This window comes from Stegostoma tigrinum, chromosome 9 (assembly GCF_030684315.1).
Source record: "Stegostoma tigrinum isolate sSteTig4 chromosome 9, sSteTig4.hap1, whole genome shotgun sequence".
NCBI lineage: Eukaryota > Metazoa > Chordata > Chondrichthyes > Orectolobiformes > Stegostomatidae > Stegostoma > Stegostoma tigrinum.
This window is the reverse complement of record NC_081362.1, coordinates 53,650,247-53,670,406: the sequence shown is the minus strand read 5'-3', so window position 1 is coordinate 53,670,406 and position 20,160 is coordinate 53,650,247.

The window sequence follows — 20,160 nt, the reverse complement described above, 5'->3', positions numbered from 1 at the left end:
TCGGCGATGTAGAGGTCAGTGCGCCATACTACCACTGCGCCACCCTTGTCTGCGGGTTTGATGGTGAGGTTGGGGTTGGAGCAGAGGGAGCGGAGGGCTGCCCGTTCTGCGGGGGAGAGGCTGGAGTGGGTGAGAGGGGTGGAGAGGTTGAGGCGGTTAATATCTCGACGGCAGTTAGAGATGAAGAGGTCGAGGGAGGGTAGGAGGCCTGGGGGTGGTGTCCAGGAGGAGGACTTGTGTTGGAAGCGGGTGAAGGGGTCAGTGGAGGGAGGGTTAGGCTCCCGGTTGAAGAAGAAGGCGTGGAGGCGAAGGTGACGGAAAAACTGTTCTATGTCCAATCGTGACTGGTATTTGCATTCCTGGTTTTGCTTACAGAAATGTGATTTCTGCCATAAGACACTCACTGCAGGTCTCCATCTCACAGACAATCCAGAAAAAGATGTAGTGCAAGCTACACTGTTATCCTATGGGTTTCATGACATGAAGTCAAAGTGGAGCTGAAATTGAGTGTTGATGCGCTACATAGAAACACGGCTACTAAAAGAAGAGCATAGGAGCATTCAGAGCTGCTGAGAGGTGGTAAAAATCTCAAGAGAAAAAGTAACCAAAGAAATATCCGGGCAAGGCACATTGGCTGCAATCTTTTCTTATCTGTTGCTCAAAATAAAAAGTGATTTGAAGGAGAACTGACAGCTTTTCCACTCACGATGACAAAATTACAAAATTGCAACAGATTTAATGAACAATCTATAGCAGGTACTAGAAGTTACACTTTTATCACTGTTGAGAGAGATTGTTACAAAATATATTCCTTCTTAGATCTCTCAGAAGGATAAAAAAAGACAGCAGAAGGTTTGAAATCTTTGAAAGCAGACTTTGAATGCTGAGTGAATGGAGCTTATGATTATTAGAGCTCAAGATGAAAAACAGCTTATCGATAGATATGTGACTGCATTAACACAGCTCACAGAGTCCTATGAACTCGGACACTTAAGAGATGATTTTAAGAAAGACAGCATTGTCTTAGATATGAGAGATCTTACTATGACATAATGACTGTTAAGAGAAAAGACTCAATGTTAACAAAATTCTAAACATGCTGGCACTCCGAGGTTTTAAATCAATAGAACGGCACATACTTAGGACCACAAGTGATCTTCTTTGCAATTCCTCACTACTTTGATCAGCAGCTCAGAATTGTCTACAATGTTGAAAAGCAGCTTAGTGCTTTAAATCTCAACAATGTGGAGAAAATAAACATTTATCCACAGAAAGTGCAACAGAAAGATCAAAAATGAAGGTCTAGGTGCAACTATTGAAGAGATCTTCGCGTAAAAACAGTATCTTAACTGAAAGGAACCAATCCATTTTACACACAGAGATAATGGCAACTGCAGATGCTGGAGAATCCAAGATAATAAGCAAATTTACTAACCCATCCTTCTACGCCCTCATCCAGGTCATTTATAAAAATGATGAACAGCAGTGGACCCAACACCGACCCTTGCGAGTTCAATCTGGATAAATGCAAGGTATTGCATTTTGCTGCACCAAACAAGGTAGAACTTAGAAAATTAATGGCAGGTGTGGCCGCACTTGGAGTATTGTGTACAGTTCTGGTCACCGCGTTATAAGAAGGATATGGAAGCTTGGGAAAGGGTGCAGAGGAGATTTACTAGGATGTTGCCTGGTATGGAGGGAAGGTCTTACGAGGAAAGGTTGAGGGACTTGAGGCTGTTTTCATTAGCGAGAAGAAGGTTGAGAGGTGACTTAATTGAAACGTATAAAATAGTCAGAGGGTTAGATAGGGTGGATAGGGAGAACCTTTTTCCTAGGATGGTGACGGCAAGCACGAGGGGGCATAGCTTTAAATTGAGGGGTGAAAGATATAGGACAGATGCCAGAGATAGTTTCTTTACCCAGAGTAGTAAGGGAATGGAACGCTGTAGATTCACCAACTTTAGGTACATTTAAATCGTCATTGGATAAGCATATGGACGTACATGGAATAGTGTAGGTTAGATGGGCTTGAGATCGGTATGACAGGTCGGCACAACATCGAGGGCCGAAGGGCCTGTACTATGCTGTTATGTTCTATGTTCTATGTTCTATGTTCTATAATAAAATGTGAAGCTGGATGAACACAGCAGGCCAAGCAGCATCTCAGGAGCACAAAAGCTGACGTTTCGGGCCTAGACGATGAAGGGCCTCTGATGAAGGGTCCAGGCCTGAAACATCAGCTTTTGTGCTCCTGAGATGCTGCTTGGCCTGCTGTGTTCATCCAACTTCACACTTTACCATTTTACACACAAATGTTTAGCTAGGAAGAAGACAAACAAGCGGCACGGTGGCTCAGGGGTCACAGCATTAGGGTCCTGCATTCAATTCCACCCTCAGGTGACTGTCTGTGTGGAGTTTGCACATTCTCCCTGTGTCTGGGTGGGTTTTCTTTGGGTGCTCAGGTTTCCTCCCACAGTCCAAAATGTGCAGGCAAGGTGGATTGCCCATAATGTTCAGGGATGAGTGGATTCGATGGGTTATAGGAGGATGGATCTGGGTGTGAGGCTATGAGGGTCGGTGTGGACTTGTTGGGCCAAAGGGCCTGTTTTCACTCTGCAAGGACTCTATGAACTATGTAGTCTGTAGAGACATTGCTACAGAAATGTTGAACAATGATTCTGACAGATCATGGGGTGCTATGAGATGAAACTTCAGATGATTTGATCTATACCTCAAAGTAGGTTGACAACATCAAGTGTTAAGCAGAATAATGGTTTGTAACTGTTGTTGATTAAAACACAAGAAGAAGAGTATAAATTGAATATGAAATGCCAGATGAACACTGATACATCCTATAACAATACGAGCTCCATGGACCCGTGTAAAGTTATGCTACATGGAAATCCAAAAGTGAAACCCTCAAAGGGAACATCAAGGATTTGAGACACAGTTATGTTGACCCTGAGAGGGCAAGCTAGTCTGAGAGTCCCATGCAATGACAAGACCGTCAATCTAGAGTTCCACATAATAGGTGTGAATCTATTCTCAGCCACTTATCTCAATCGATGCAAGTCGAACATATGTAAATATAAATGTACCAGAAGAGTTTAACTACATTTCACAGGCCACATTTACAGACGTACAAACAGCACAAGGCAGAGCGTGTCCATGTGCTGGACTGTAAAGGAAATTGGACACTAAGGCCAAAAAATGAAAAGCTTGCTTTGCCAGACACAATTAATACAACTAAATAAAGAAGTGTCTAAAGCAACAGCGTAAATCAACAGTCAGCTGAGAAGGTTTTGGAATAAAATCAGAGAGCACAACATTCTATGCTGCAGACATTTTAGCAAAAACAGCAACTTATATACATACCATGTATGTAAAGACACTGACAGAAGAGAGGTTACCTGGAATAATTAAGTTCTAATGCCTGAAAACCACTATTTGTATAGCGCATAACTTTGTAAATGCAGATTGAGTTTTGTTTGCTATAGAAAGAGAGGATTTTTGGATTGAAATGCAATCACCTACAAATGTTCTTCCTAGCTTGCTATATCATGTTACCTCTGTTACAGGGTCCAGCATCGCCCCCAGTGTGCTAGCACAACCTCCGGCTAGCTGAGGAAAAAGATGTTCGAAACAACATTTGATCCAACACCAAACTCACGATATACAGAGCGCCAGTGGTTCCTGCCCTCTTATGGCTCTGAGATGTGGACTGTCTACTGTGGACACCTGAAGGTACTGGAGCAGTACCACCAACGTTACCTGCATAAGATTCTGTGAATCTGCTGGGAAGACAGAAGCACCAAAATTAGCATCCTCAACCAGGCCAACATTTCCAGCATCAAGGCAATCTTCATTAGCTGTGTTGGTCTGACAACATCATCTGAATGACTGAAATAAGAATTCCCAAGCAGGCCCTTTACTCCTAGCTTTAAAAAGGCAGGCAAGCTCCATTTGGGCGGAGGAAATGCTTCAGCAATATCCACAAGGCTTCACTGGTGAAATGCTGCATTCCCACTAACACCTGGTAATCGCTGGTCCAAGACTGTTCAAAGCGGAGGAGGCCTGGTCACCACACTATGCGTGGGATGTGGATGCTTTGGAGAGGGTACAGAAACGGTTTACAAGGACGTTGCCTGGTATGGGGGAGTTTAGCTCTGAACAAAGTTTGCCTAGACTGGGTTTGTTTTCACTGGAATGTAGGGCATTGAGGGGCAACCCGATAGAAGTTTATAAGACTGTGAATGGCATGGATAGAGTGGAAAATCTGAAGCTTTTTTTCCCAGGGTGGAGGAGTGAATTATGAGAGGACACAGGTTCAAGGTGTTGGAGGCATGGAAGTTTAAAAGAAATGTGCAAGGCAAGGTTTTCATACAAAGGATGGTGAGTGCTTAGAACGTGTTGTCAGAGGAGGTGGTTGAAGCAGACACAATAGCAACACTCAAGAAACACCTGGGAAAGTACATGAACAGAAAGGGATTGGAGGAGTATGGATCCTGCAAGTGAAGACTGTTTTAGTGCTGCAGGGCAAAATGTGTTGGCACGGGCTTGGACGGCCAAAGGGCCTGTTCCTGTGTTATAATATTCTTTTGTTCTTTGAGCATCTGGGAAGGTGTCGAGTAACTCGAAACTTGCTATCGGGAAAAAAGCAGAAGCCAGACAAAAACAGCCGAAGGAGCATGCGGCCATGCCAACATCCCACCCACCTCTTCCCATAAACTCCTTTGGCCCCAATAAAGGCAGAGTCTGCAAAAGACACATTGGACTGTACAGCCATCTATGGGCTCATCCTGAGAGTGGAAGAGAGTCATCCTTGTCTGCCAAGGATCCCTGATGATGATGCCATGAAGTACTCAATGTTAGCATCAATCTTACAACCAGTTAAGCTAGACTGTTCTCAGATAGTTGTAGTAGTAGCTTATTAATGTTTGTGTGTATTTGTCGAGTTTTGCACATGCATTCTTTGCTCATAATAATTTCTAACTGACTCAGAGCTGTTACATAACTTTATGATGAACCTCCTCAGTTGTAACTTACTAAAATTCATGAATAGGGTAGTTAGATGTCAATTCTAAAACGAGGCCACAAGAAGTCTGGACAACTGTCCATTATTCCCTTTTGCATACTTTTACATGTCTAAGATTAAAGTGAGTCTCCTTGTGAGAGGGTCTCTTATTTCAATTTGCTACTTCCTTGTCAACTAAGTACAACAGTATTTTAAAGGATATTTGAAAACAATATTAAAGGTTGTGTACCTTTTGAGCAGTGGAATTATTAGTGGCGTAATTGATGACACAATTAAAATTATGATTAAACTTTGTAGATCGCTGAAGTCTTTCTTGGCTTGTTGTTATTCATTTGCACATAAAAATATGACATCTCTTTAAGGGTTTCAACAAGTCAGTTCAGGCCCTGACAGCTAGCTATTTCAAGCTTCTATTCACAATAATTAGAATTAGATTTTATTGTCATGTGTACTGAAGTGCAGGGGTACAGGAGTACAGTGAAGAGTGGACAAAGTTGCCATTCCTAGTCCCATCTAAGTATAAAGGTACTTAGTGACAAAATCTTAGGTACAAAGTAGAAAAGTAAAGGAAGTATTGTTAAAAGTTTAACTTTAAAGTCCTTCTTATTATAAATTAGAAAAATAAAGAAATAAAGTTAGACATTCAACATTGAAAGCATACCTTAATAATATGCAACCTTGGGTAAAAGCAGTATTAGCTTATTAGAATTTGTAACTATTTGTGGACAATTTGCATAGACGTTGCTTTCCTCATTTGGACATATGCGAAAGTTGTAGAGAAATTCATTGTGTCTGTATGGAGCCTGGATGCAGCCATTTAACATTGCACTTTTCTTCTGGGGAACTGGATTTGAATCAATCCCACACAGAATAAGAAACTTTAGCCTCACAGTTGTTGAGACCAGTCCATGGTGCAAAGCTTCTTTCAAAATCCATATTAATCTCACTGTTCCAGATACAATCATATCATTCACAGACACCATACTGATTGACAATTGAGTTTGAGCAAGAGAATAGATGGGTCTCCTGGGTGTTATTTCTGGGGTTGGGCTTGAGATAGAATGTCAGGTTGACATAGGGAACTCAATGTTGCATTTGGCTCATTGATATAACCTTGACCTGGAAGTCTTTGATGTTGGAACAGTATGAACAGCAGAACTAACCAATTATTGCTCCAGAAATTCTACGCTTTGATTATCAAACATAAAAGTATATAGAAGACACAGTATGTGCAGCAGTTACTAAATGGTGGAGACTCATAGGTCGAGCCTACAGTACTTGGTACAATATGTATTACATTGACATTGAGTAATGCCTCATTGACATATTTATTTTGTTGTACCAGAGGAAGAAGTTACTTTGCTTCGGTCCAATTTGAGTCGATGAGCATGTTTGCTTTGGATTTATTAGAGAATGCTATGTTTTTAAAATGAATTTCCTGCCAGATTAAAGAAGGAAAAATCAAGAAGAAAAGTCAAGGCTGTGGCCAAACAGGTGGTAAGGCTATTATTATATTACTTTCTTTTCAACTGAGCTATTTAGTTAACAAAAACACTGCTCGCATGATGTTGAAAGATTATTAAAAAATTGGGTAATGCACAGCCACTTGTCTCTTTCCTATGGGAAGGGTCATAATATAATTACCTAATATACAAGTATTATGCTTCATTAATTTGATCATTACTTTGCTGACGTCCCAGCTCTTTTACAGGAAAAAATTGCTTTGGATTGCCAAGTTAAATAGACAATCGCAGGAAGGCTAAATTATGCATACATAGCATTCCCTGGGGCCTACAGCCAAGTTCATGTCAAACGCATAATAATTGGAGTATCCTCACTAAAAACAGCTTCTGTGGGCGTACGTCAGAAGTAATTTAAAATCTGCGTAGAGGATGTATTGATCTTCCTTTAGTTTCCTTTCTCACAAACATAACAGATGAAGCCACAATGTTTTCAAAAAGCACTAGCTCCCCCTCAACACACTTATTGCATTTAATTCTATAATAAATAAATTGATGTTTTGAGACATTGTGAACCCTTTTATCTTGAAGTTGGACTAAGTACATAACATGCTGTGCGTGAGCAATAGGTCTGTTTGGCTTGAGAAGGAAAATAACTCTCACACACTGCTTGTGACATAAATAGACAAGAAAAATAAAAGCAATAACAATTAGTTGATAACACTATGCTGTCTAGGGGGAATGACTCATAAATCACTGACTCCACATGTTTACACTGTGATAACAATTAACTGTATTCAAAAAAGCCAATTCTTCTAGGGACCTTTATTTTCCTTTGAATTAATTAGTTCATTAGCAAGATAGCCAGCATTCCTGGTCTGCAGAGTGCACAACACTGCTTGAATTATTTGTGTTTCACTTGGTTCACACTGGGCAATCAAATGTTTACAGCTGAGGCTAAGCTGCACTGAAGGAAGTTTGCCCTCGGAAATTGACAATTTAACATTTGTAATGAAAATGTGATATTGCACATGCAGACCAAAAGCAATGCTCTGTGAAATTCCTTGTGGAAGTGCAGAGGTTGATGTGCTTTAAATGGATTATTTTTGCCACTGCGGCTCAAAGCCAAATAATTTCTTTATGAGCAGCCTCTTAAAATTCAGTTATAACCGTACAGTCTAAATATTGGTCATCATGTTTGCAGAGATGAAGAATGCTGAGGTTATTTTTCCGTGCTTATTGAAATATTCAATTTTATTTCACCTATCTAAATATGAATAGCTAAAACAAAACCCATTTAATTAGAAATCAACCTCAGGAAGATGTTTTTGGGACTGGAGGAATATTTATAGTGGAAGACCCCATGTGTGAGTGTTAAGTGGCTTGTTCTTTTTGAAGTAAATTGATGACCTAGACTGTGGTGTACAGGCACGGTGGCTCGGTGGTTAGCACTGCTGCCTCACAGCACCAGGGACCCGGGTTTGATTCCAGCCTTGGGTGACTATCTGTGTGGAGTTTGCACATTTTCCCCATGTCTGCGTGTCTGGGTGCTCCGGTTTCCTCCCACAGCCCAAAGATGTGCATGTTAGGTGGATTAGCCATGCTAAATTGCCCGTAGTGTTCAGGGAGGTGTAGATTAGATGGGTTATAGGGGGATGGGTCTGGGTAGGACACTCTGAGGTTCAGTGTGGACTTGTTGGACCAAAGGGCCTGTTTCCACACTGTAGGGATTCTATGATTCTATGTCGCAATTTCAAAATTTGCACATCTTGGAATTCTGGTAAACTGTGAGGGGACAGTGTGCAACTTCTAAAAGATTCAGGTTGGTGGAATGGATGGTCAAGTAGGCATTTGTCCATATAAGGAAACAACTGACTGCATCCAGGATATATGTCATTTCTTCACTTCTGGACTGAACCTTTTCTGTTGTGGCTGTGGAGATGATACTCCTTTCCGCAGCAGGGAGAAATGACTGAGGTTTGACTGATTTTATTGTCCTTCTGGAAGGTTTCCTTTCTCAACACCTGGTCAATTCTTTTGTCTCCTGATTTTTCCACCAGCTTCCTGACTAAACAGGTCTTCTAGCACCTGGTCAATTGTGGAGACTTCCCACGTGTCAACTCTAATCCCGCTCAATTTGAGCTCTCGTTTGCAAACATTGTTGTATCACAGATGTTTCATGTTGGTCTTGTGCCAACAGCAAGTTCAACATTGAGCATGTCTTTGGGGATGCAGCTATCATTCATTCAGCTCTTGAGCCTCAGCCGGTGGAGTTACCACTAACTCAAGGGGCAAACAAACGAGGGCCACTTGCATGTCGGATATTTCCATATTCGATGCTTAGTCCTGCCGGGAATCTCCAATATTCATCTGAGGCAGGAGAGGTGGAAACCACTCAACCATTTTATGACATGTAGCTGATGAAACGTGTTGCAGAGAAATGTAATGTAATTCGTTTTGGAGGAAGAATGCAAAGAGACAATTGAAAAGAAGGGTGCAATTCTTGAGAATGTGCAGGAGTAGAAGGACCTGTCTGTGTATTTTTGTAAATCATTTAAGTTTGCAGTGATGTACAAGTATTTGTTTTCTAACACCAATGCACATGCAAACAATATTGAGGTGACTATTGAAGATTGAAAGAAAATTTCTGCTTTGATTCACACTTTAGTTATGTATCTCTACAATAACATTATTACTATATGCTTGTTTATTAAAATTGTATGTTGAATTGATATTTAGGGCTATTGCACTAATGATTGTTGTTGACAGTACATGTGCATGTGCAGGATATTAATTGGTCTTAAAATTATAATAAAAATTGTACAGTTTTACATTTTATTTCTGTGATCCAAAATTCTCTTTCATTAAAATAGTGTCATAAAGTCTCAAAGAAATTAAACTGGACGGATCACCTGGCCTCAACCTAGGCACAGGAAAAGACAACAGCAGAAACAGCCCTGTCAACCATGCAAAGTCCTCCTCAATAACATCTGGGGGCTAGCGCCAAAATTGAGAGAGTTGTCTCACAGACTAGTCAAACAACATAGACAGACCCAGCAGAGGCGGCGACACAGTGGTATACAGTGGGGAGGGTATTGCTCTAGGAGCCCTCAACATTGACTCCGGACCACATGAGGTCTCATGGCTTCAGGTTAAACATGAGCAAGAAAACCTCCTGCTGATTACCATGTACCATCCTCCTTCAGTTGATGAATCAATCCTCCTCCATGTTGAACAACACTTGGAGAAAGCACTGAGTACAACAAGGGCACAAAATGTACTCTGTGTGGGGGATTTCAATGTCCACCACCAACAGTAGCTCAACAACAGCATTAGATATCAGGCTGGTTGGTTCTTAAAGGACTTGGCTGCTAGACTGGGTCTGCGGCAGGTGGTGAGGGAACCGACTAGAGGGAAAAACATACTTCGCCTCATCATTATTTATCTGCCAGCTGCAGTTGCATCTGTCCATGGCAGTATTGGTAAGAGTGACCATCACATTGTCATTGTCGAGATGTAGTCCCACCTTCACATTGAGAACAACCTCCACTGCGTTGTGTGGCACTCTCACTGTGCTAACTGGGACAGACTTCACACAGATCTAGCAACTCAAGACTGGGCATCCATGAAGTACTGTGGGCCATCGGCGGCAGCAGAATTATACTCCAGCATAACGTGTAACCTCATGGCTCAGCATATCCCCAACTCAATCATTACCATAAAGCCAGGGGATCTACCATGGTTCAATGGAGAGTACAGGAGAGCATGCCACAAGCAGCACCAGGCATATCTGAAGATGAGCTACCAAGGTGGTGAAGCCACCAAACAGGACTACTTGCATGCCATACAGCGAAAGCAGCAAATGATAGACAGGGCTAAGAGATCTCACAACCAAAGGATCACACCTAAGCAGTCTTGCCATATCCAGTCATGAATGGTGGTGGACAATTAAACAACTCTCTGGAGGAAGAGGTTCCACAAATATCCACATCCTCAATGATGGAAGAGCCCAGCACACCAGTGTAAAAGATAAAGCTGAAGCATTTACAGCAATATTTAGCCAGAAGTGTCGAATGAATGATTCATATTGACTCCCTCCAGTGGTCCCTAGCAATAGAGATACCAGTTAGCAGCCAATGCAATTCACTCCACCTGATATTAAGAAATGGTTGGAGACACAGGATATTGCAAAGGCTACAGACCATGACAACATTTTGACAATAGTACTGAAGGTTTGTGCTCGAGAACTTGCTACTCCCCTAGCCAAGCTGTTCCATTGCAGTTACAACACTAGTATTTACTTGGCAATGTGGAAAATTGCCCAAGTATGTCCTATACATAAAAAGCAAGACAAATCCGAACCGGCTAATAACTGCTCCATCAGTCTACTCTTGATAATCATTAAAGTGATCGAAGGGGTCATAAATAATGCTTTCAAGCAGTATCTGCCCAGCAATAACCTGCTCATTGATGCCCAGTTTGGGTTCTGCCAGAGTCAGTCAGCTCCTGACCTCATTACAGTCTTGGTTCAAACATGGACAAAACAGCTGAATTCCAAAGGTGAGGTGAGAGTGACAGCCCTTGACATCAAGGCAACATTTGACAGAGTGTGGCATCAAGGATCCCTAGCAAAACTGGAATCAATGGGTATCAGGGGCAAATGCTCCGGTGCTTGGAGTCATACCTGACACATAGGAAGACGGTCGTGGCTGTTGAATGTCAATGATCTCAATTCCAGGACATCTCTGCGGGAGTTCCTCAGGGTAGTGTCCTTGGCCCAACCATCTTCAGCTGCTTCATTCTTCCATCCAGCATAAGGTCAGAAGTGGGAATATTTGCCAATGATTGCACAATGTTCATGATTCCTCAGATACTGAAGCAGTCCATGTTCAAATGCAACAAGATCTGGACAATATCCAGGTTTGGGCTGACAAGTGGCAAGTGACATTTATGCCACACAAATGCTGGTCTATGACCATCACCAATAAGGGAGACAAGCTAACCACCAGCCCTTTGCATTCAATGATGTTACCATCAGTAAATCTCCACTATCAACATCCTGGGGTTATCATTGACCAGAAACTCCGCTGGACTCACCACATAAACACAGCGGCTATAAGACCAGGTCAGAAGCTTGGAATACTGTGGTGAGTAACTCACCTCCGGACACTTCAAAGCCTGTCCACCATCTACAAGACACAAGTCTGGAGTGTGATGGAATACTCCCCACTTGCCTGGATGAGTGCCACTCCAACAATACTCAAGAAGCTTGACACCATCCAGGACAAAGCAGCCCGCTTGATTTGCACTACACCCATAAGCATCCACTCCCTCCACCACCGACACTCAGTAGCTGCAGTGTGCACTATCTACAAGATGCACTGCAGAAATTCACCAAAGATCCTCAGACAGCACCTTCCAGTCTCACAATCGTTTCCATCTAGAAGGACAAGAGCATCAGATATATGGGAATACTGCCACTTCCAAGCTCCCCTCCAAGCCACTCACCATCCTGACTTGGAAGTATATCACCCTTCTTTCATTGTCGCTGGGTCAAAATCCTGGAATTCCCTACCAAATAGCATTGTGGGTTAACCTAATAGCTGCTGAACTGCAGCAGTTCAAGATGGCAGCTCATCAACACCTTCTCAAGGGCATCAAGGGATTGGCAACAAAATGTTGGCCAGCCAGTGATGCCTACATCCCACAAATTAATAGAAAAAAATTTATGGGTGCATGAACATTTTTGAGACTACATTTGCAGCCAAAACTGTTACTACACACACTCCTTACAGTAAGCAAGTGCAGTCTTCGTACAATGGATTCTGCAAATACTGATGAGATAATAAATGATGTTGTTCTGACGTTAGTAGAGTGATCAGAGGAAGTGATTATACTGGAAGAAACATGTGAAGAGAGAGGCCTTGCATGACTTTAAGCATCACCTACCATCATAATATTATATGACTAGTGGACAGAACAAAATATGATCTCAAAGGAGTTGGGTACAACATCCAAATCTTCCTCATAGTCTTTGTAATAATGTAATTTTCATCAATGTAATCTTTAATTGGTTGCTGACATGCAACAAACCACTTCTTGTCCAAAATCAGAACTTCTTCTAGTTAGACCGATGAGTGTACAACTCTGGACGAAACTTGTCATGTGGATCCTAAACTCAATGAGAATGGTGGTCGTAAATCTATCACATGATTAGCTCCAACTCCAACAGTGTGAACAGACTCAAAAGGGAGAGAAAAGAAAATTCCTATTGGTAGAAGGATTGAGAACAAAAAGTGCAGATTTATAATCATTGACAACAAAAGATATTTTCCACACAGCTAATGGTTTACATCTGGAATGTATTGCCTGACAGGGTAAGTTGTGGTGGTGGGTTCAATTTGGAAATTCAAAAGGAAATTGGGCCACTATCTCAAGAGAAAAAATGGGCAGAACTACAGGGAAGGGCAAGGAAGTAGTCATTGGTAAATTGTTCCTTTGGTGATCTAGCCAGAAACACGATGGGCCGAATGGCTTCCTTTTGTGCTGTACTCATTGTGTGATCCTATCAAATCAATTCAGTCATGCTGCTTCATGCGTGCAAAGGAAAAGGAAAGCTGATGTGGTAATAGTGTACTTCTCACAACCCAGTGTCTTAAAACGACACAGTCTTGATGAAATAGTGCTTGGTAAACCTGCTTTTTTGCATGTTTATGATCACACAGAATGCTGGTGTAAATCATGTTGACATGTATCTTTGTGCTTGTGAGCAACATTGACCCAAATGATGGAAAATGCAAAAATAAACAATTAGCTTCAGATGAATTCTCCAAATGTGCTTCCATAGTAAGAACCTTCTCTTCTGAAGTAGTATAGTCCGGTCCAGGAATCCACAAAAGCAGAAGTGGATTGAATCAATGTGGAAGATACATGTCACTTTTTCAGCTGTAAGTGCTGTATTCTATGATTTTAAAGACTCTGTGCTGACTTCAAAACCGACTGAGAGAAGCTAAGTATACAGAACAAGTGTGAGTATTGGGTGAAAAGTGTGTGTGTGGGTGGGGTGGACAGATGGGTGAGGCACTAGGGTGAAAATTAACTGGTTGGGTACTTGAGGTTGAGGAATCAGGTAGGTTGGGGGCAGGATTATTGTGTGATAGTGCCAGGTTGATGAGGGAGTGCTGGGGGCATTGCTGGGGCCAGTGGGACCTGGTGGTGGAGCCCAGTGGCGTCAGGTTACTGAGGATGTCGATTCAGAGGGGTGTGTCAGAGTTGAATTGAGGGTGAGTGGGGATGTCAAGTTGAGTGGAAGTATGTGTCCAACAGGGTTGGTTGTAGGGAGGGATGTGAGTGATTCGGAAGGTGGTGGGTTTGTTGGCTCCAGTGAGGCTCAGTTGAGGGTAAAGAGGATGTTGGGTCATGGGGCATGGTGATGGGTTCTGATGGGGTCATATTGGCGGTCAAGGTGATGCCTGGTTGTAGGTGAATGTCAGGGTCCGGGAGGGTGAGGGTTGGGTGTTTGCCAGATGAAGTTGAGGTTGGAGGAAAGTTGGATTTTTGGGGGTCTAGATGTGTAAAATTGCTGCAGTATTGTGACTAGGGTTGTAAAGTTGGGCAGAGTACTTGTGGATTGGAAGAAAGGACGTTAGAATTTGGCGTTTGTTAAATATTGATGTTTATAAAATGAAAAGGGGGAAAGCAATGTGTGGTTCCTTTAAAAGATGATATGCTTTTTCTAGGCTTGGAGATTTTAAAAAAATATGTGGACAGCTTGTGGGTTTGCAGGTGTACAGAGTACCTGAATGTAAGATTTGTATCAAAAAGCTGAATGTTTAGAAGGCCAAGCCACAGTTTTGTTTTGGTATTAAGATAACAAGTTTTGAATAAGGTAATTAATTTAAACCAGGTACTTAGATACTAAAAATCAATTGAATATATATCTAATAGTTTCGACAACGTAGGACAAAATTCTATTGTAAGAAATTGATATATCATCAAGGGTATGTCATTAATATGTCATCATGGGGATAGTTGCAAAATCAGCAGAGAGCAAACTTCCACATGCTAAGAGATCAGCTCTCCCAGCTCTTGGAGAAAATATCATTTGAATCAAGGTACCACGCCATTCTTAGATAATATTCCTGACAGAAGATTTTGATGGAGAAGACACTCCTGACAGAAGATCAAAGCTGAAGACGCAGAACATTCTGGGAGACGTAACCTGGCTGTAATTTCCAGAGACTAAGTTGTAATTCTTAAAAATTTTTTGCTTATATAAGTGGGACTTGTATTTATTTTAACAGCATACCATTAGAATTTTGTTTTATTTGGGAATAATTAGTCATTAGAGGGAAATTGTTTAGTTAATTTGTTCACTGTTAGAGAAGATAATAAATTGCTACTTGTTGATTATAGAGTGAGCATCAGGAGTTTATTTCATTTAACTGCTTCTTTATAACAGATTGGGGGTGAGCGGCAGGTTATACAACTTTTCACAATTTTTTAATAGATTACAGGGCAAGGCAAGCCTTTCTGGGTGTTTCAGTTTTAGCCATCAGAGAGTGGTCGACTTCTGCTTTAGAACACTAGGAATAGTGGCTTCCAGTTTGTGGGTGGTGTTGTGCCTGGATTTCTAACAAGGTGATGGCTGTCAGAGCAGTGGATGTGGCTGCATGGGGTGTGGAGGTGGGTCTGCACCATTCAGGATGAGGTAGGGAGTTATTGCTGAGTCAGGGATTCAGTCTAATAGTTACCCATGAATTTGTTGTTGCAGTGACTCAGTGGTTAGCACTGCTGCCGCACTGTGCAAGGGATCCAGATTCAATTGGGTGACAGTCTGTATGGAGTCTGCACATTCTCGCTGTGTCTACGTGGGTTTCCCCCAGGTGCTCTGGTTTCCTCCAACAGTCCAAAGACGTGTAGGTGAGGTGGATTGGCCATGGGAGTGCAGGGTTACAGGGATGGGCTGAATAACCTGCTTCCACGCTGTAGGGATTCTGATTAGAACAGGTTTTGAATGTCTAACCTTTCCTGGAGAATCTTTAATTGAGTTGGAACACTCCAAATTCTCTGTTATGACTCAGAGCTGGGGTCTTTTCTACATGCCATGTAATTGCTCCAAATCAATTCCCATGGAAGTAACTGCATCAGGATTTCCATTTGATCTTGATGGATAAGTCCAAGCTATACTGCTGCAACAACTAGCTAGCCATTAGGTTTACAGCATCAACATAATAACAGTAAAAATTTGCCCCCAAAATAGCAAAAAACCACAATGAATGTCTTTACTAAAGCAAGTGACTTTGGTACTTAGATCTGTGCAGTGGAGATTGGAAGCCAGTAAGAAAATAATACAGTCATGTAAGTCAGACTTACAACCATTTTTGTTCTTGATACAAGAAATACTATTTTCACAGCTAACACTCTTGGGATAGCAATCGCTGTTTAGTCAGCAAGGGCAGGGTTAAATAAATTTTACAAAGCTGACTGCAATATTAATGCAATTGTACATGTTATTAAAGTTAAAAATAGAATTCCCCGGAGGAACTTACCACTCAGTGAACAAGCTCAACCGCAAGTTTGATCGGTGCACATATGGATTTTTCTCATTCAATTTTTGGCACCAGAGTTCTGTTATATGCAAGCTGTTTAACTTAGAAATGGTTTATTATTGGGCTTTAGTGTACTAACAGTGGTTAAAGTATCTCTGCATACTTCATTTATAATCTGCCCATTGCTCTCCCATTATGAGACTCTCCCATAGTCCAATAACTAAAGTCATACAATCTATCTATAATCTACTCCAAATAAATTGAGAATAAGCTGATTAAACAACAATGTCACTTCTAAAGTGATAAGCTTACAACATGGTCCAGTGAGGTATCTGCTTGCTGTCTAATAAAGCTTACTTTCTCGCTGGTACGGCAATGTGCCTCTATGTTGTAAAGATTCCTCAAATTAATCTGATCCCTTTTACGCCAGAGGAACCAATCAGGAGGCTACTTGCTGCAATTGTCTTTACTTCTGAAATAGCCTTTCCTTCTGTTTTTTTGTATCAGTGCATTGCTGTGCCAATTATTTTTTGGTTATGCTATAGTGTTCAATATTACATTTATAAGACGTGCACGTGGTAGAGTACTGATTATTGAGCTTTTTACAACATGTAGATCTTGCAGTTGAGGGCAGAATATTTGTAGCTGGTCAAAGATGTTTCAATATGTGTGGTGTAGTAAGTGCTAGAAAACTGTGTTAAGCAGGGATCCCAAAATTATCTTGATTTCTTCAAGGTTTTCAGGGATGGTTTCTGAGTCCTATGGGGTGTTCCTTTGGTTATTGGAAGAAATCAAATGAAGTATTTAAAAAGGCAGTTAAGAGCCATTTAACAATGAATTCCTTCACTTCCATCAGTGCGCAGCTTCTGTATCTTACATCAACTATTCACCAAACCCAGCACTTCTCAAACATTTTCCCACTGCGACTTTGAATTGATCGAAAATTGTCTTGACATCTCTGTGAGAAGTGTGAGTGGGAGGAGAGTTCTGTGGGCCCTGTTAGAGTTGGATACAGCTGTTACAACTCAGTCAATGTTCCATGGAAGCTTTTGCTGTCTCGGAACGTGTAACAGCAAAATTTCAGCTCCCAACCTCACTTGAGGTCCTGAAGCCTGCTTTGGAAAACGCTGGCTAATTTCTTTTAAACCTAGTTTCACGATTGAATATACTGAGTATCAATGTCTCCTGCTTATGCATAGGTTTCAGACCGAGATCAGTAGCTGAGATTCATAGGTTTGTGGGCAGCTTGCTTTTGAAAGTGCTCACTGTTATATAAAGGTTGTTCTGAAGAAGTTAATATCTTTGTTTCATTGAGCTCTACCCAATCTGATGATGTCACATAGTCTTTAAATGGAACTGGTTGAGTTTTATATGTATACTCAAAGGAAGCAAATGTCTTCCATACAGATCCAAACAGTCGTTAGTTGGTACTTCAGTTCCAAAGAACGATCATCAGACCCGAATCATTAACTTTACTTTCTCTCCATAGATGCAGCCAGGCCTGCTGAATTGTTTTCCAGCATTTTATGTTTTTGTTATAAACAATTTGTCTTGTTTTAGTCCCTGGTTTTTAAAAGCACAAAAATAAAATGACATGGTCTATGCAATGTGCAAAAAGGCAAGACAGAGACCTTTGAACATTCCAGTAGGTACAAAGTGAGTGACTGCTGAGACAACAGGCTACTACTCTATTTTTTTTTGATTAGATTCCCTACAGTGTGGGAACAGGCCCTTCAGCCCAACAAGTCCACACCACCCCTTGATATATCCCACCCAGACCCATCCCCCTATAAATCACACACCCCTAAATACTACAGGCAATTTAGCATGGCCAATCCACCTAGCCTGCACATTTTTAGACTGTGGGAGGAAACCAGAGCACCTGGAGGAAACCCACGCAGACACGGGGAGAATGTGCAAACTCCACACAGACAATGGCATGAGGCTGGAATTGAACCTGGCCCCCTGGTGCTGTCAGGCTGCAGTGCTAACCACTGAGCCACCGTGCCGCTCTATTTCTAGACCAATATCCTGGAGCTGCCTTCCTGGCATTGTAGATCTTCCTAAAGCACACAGGCTATAACAGTTCGAGAAGGCAGCTCATCACCATTTACTCAACAGCAAACAAGGGATGGGCAATAAATGCTGGCTCAGCCAGTGACACCCACATCCCATGAATTAATACTTTTTAAAAACTGCTCCTCTTTCAATGCATGATGAGTGCCTGTTCTGGCCAAAACAAAAAAGTAGCCTGGCAGTAGCACTGCCAAAAAAGTTATTGGTGCACCCCAAAGTACAATTTGAAATGGTAAACTGTCTTATAATTGAGTCAGACTTGGGCTATACTGATGTAGTGAGATAAGGACGTGTCTGATGTCAATCTCCATGAATAAAGTATTGGGCGGTCAGTGCCTATGGAGCAAATCCTGAGATGCTGGGGAATGCGGGTCAGGATAGAGGTCCAGAGGATTGAGCTCGCTACCGGGTACCACCAGACTCTGTCTGTAATGCAGGTTGCTATCTTGTTTTTATCCCGGTAAAATAGCAAATTGTACATAAATGAGGAGAGAATAGGCAATGGTAGGATGTTAATGCATGAAAGTAAGCTTTTTGCTGCTCGCTAGTGCAATTCCTGTTTTACCATCCAAGCCTTGGGTGCAACATCAAACTTTTTGTTTTCTTCAGCATCAAAAATCTGTTTCTTCTAATTGCACCATATTTCCAGAATTGATTCACCATTGTCCCTTTCATTCAGGAGCTGGGATGTTCATATCTATTGTTTCATAAATGTTCATCAATTCAATTTAACTCACATCCTGTTCAGAATCTGGCCTGCCTCCCAAATAAAATTTCCATGCTCAATTAAATAAATCAAATCCACGCCACTTTCAACAATAAAATGAACCTAAATAGAGCATATAAGGAGCTGTCAAAATGACATACAGTGAGAATGGTACCAGAGTGGCCAAAAGGATGTTTGTTCCACCTTGTCCAATTATCTTACTCAAGATTACTTCTGGAACTTGGCAGTGCTGTTTACATGAAAAACATTGAATTGTAACCAAATAAAAAGGGCAGATGTGTTGCTCAACTGTTTTTCCGAAACGTGAGTTATGGCCTGTTATAGTATCTCAGCAGTAGGACCATAGTGCTCTGCAATCAGCTTCACATTTAAATTGTGATAGATGAGATGCGCAGCAGAATTAAATCTGGATTTGAGCTCAATAATTGGGACAATTTTTCTTCATATTTGTTAAAATATCACAGCCCTTCTGAAAAAAAAACTGCATTGTGATAGAAATAAGAAAGCACCACCTTGTGGTCGAGCTCAGTTTTAATTTCAACCAGTTTTGGGAAAATCCACATTCTCTTTTCACTGAGACATCCTGAGTAGGATCATGATATTCTTCTAACATATACCCGTTTTGTGTTTTGTGAGGAAATACTGATGCAGCAATGCTCATTTTGCTCTGGTTTTCTGCTGTTCCAGCATTGCCAATAGTCTTTGAGTGTGGTCACCCTCGAACTAGGCATGCCAGTATCTGCCGCATTCCCCTCTGCTTGTATCAAACTGACAATGTATTCAAATCGCTAGGAATCTACTTCTCTAGGAGGTGGGAGTGGTTGCAATTCTGCTAAATGGGCAAGAAACATTTCACAAGTGAGTTTCTGATCTTTAAGTGGGTTGTTACAATTGTATTGTTGAGCAAAAACGCATTTTGCTGAGCTAATACCTCTTCAGGTATTTGGCCTTGACATTTCATGCTGAGGGTGGTGAGTGTATGGAATGAGCAGCCAGGGGAAGTGGTGGGGGTTGGCACAATTCCAACATTGAAAAGACATTTGGATGGGTAAAAGAATTGGAAGTGCTTAGAGGAATATGGGCCAAATGCTGGCAAAAATGACTTGATTAATTTAGGATATCTTGTCTGCATGGATGAGTTGGATCTTAGGGTCTGATTCTGTGTTGTACATCTCTATGACTCAAAGGCTCTATGAAAATTGATGTGTGTTCATTAAATTTGGCTTATGAAGTTGAAAATATTTAGAAAATTTAGACAGCTCACCTGATGACAAGAAATGCAGACACTACTGATGGAGAAGGGCAGCTTCT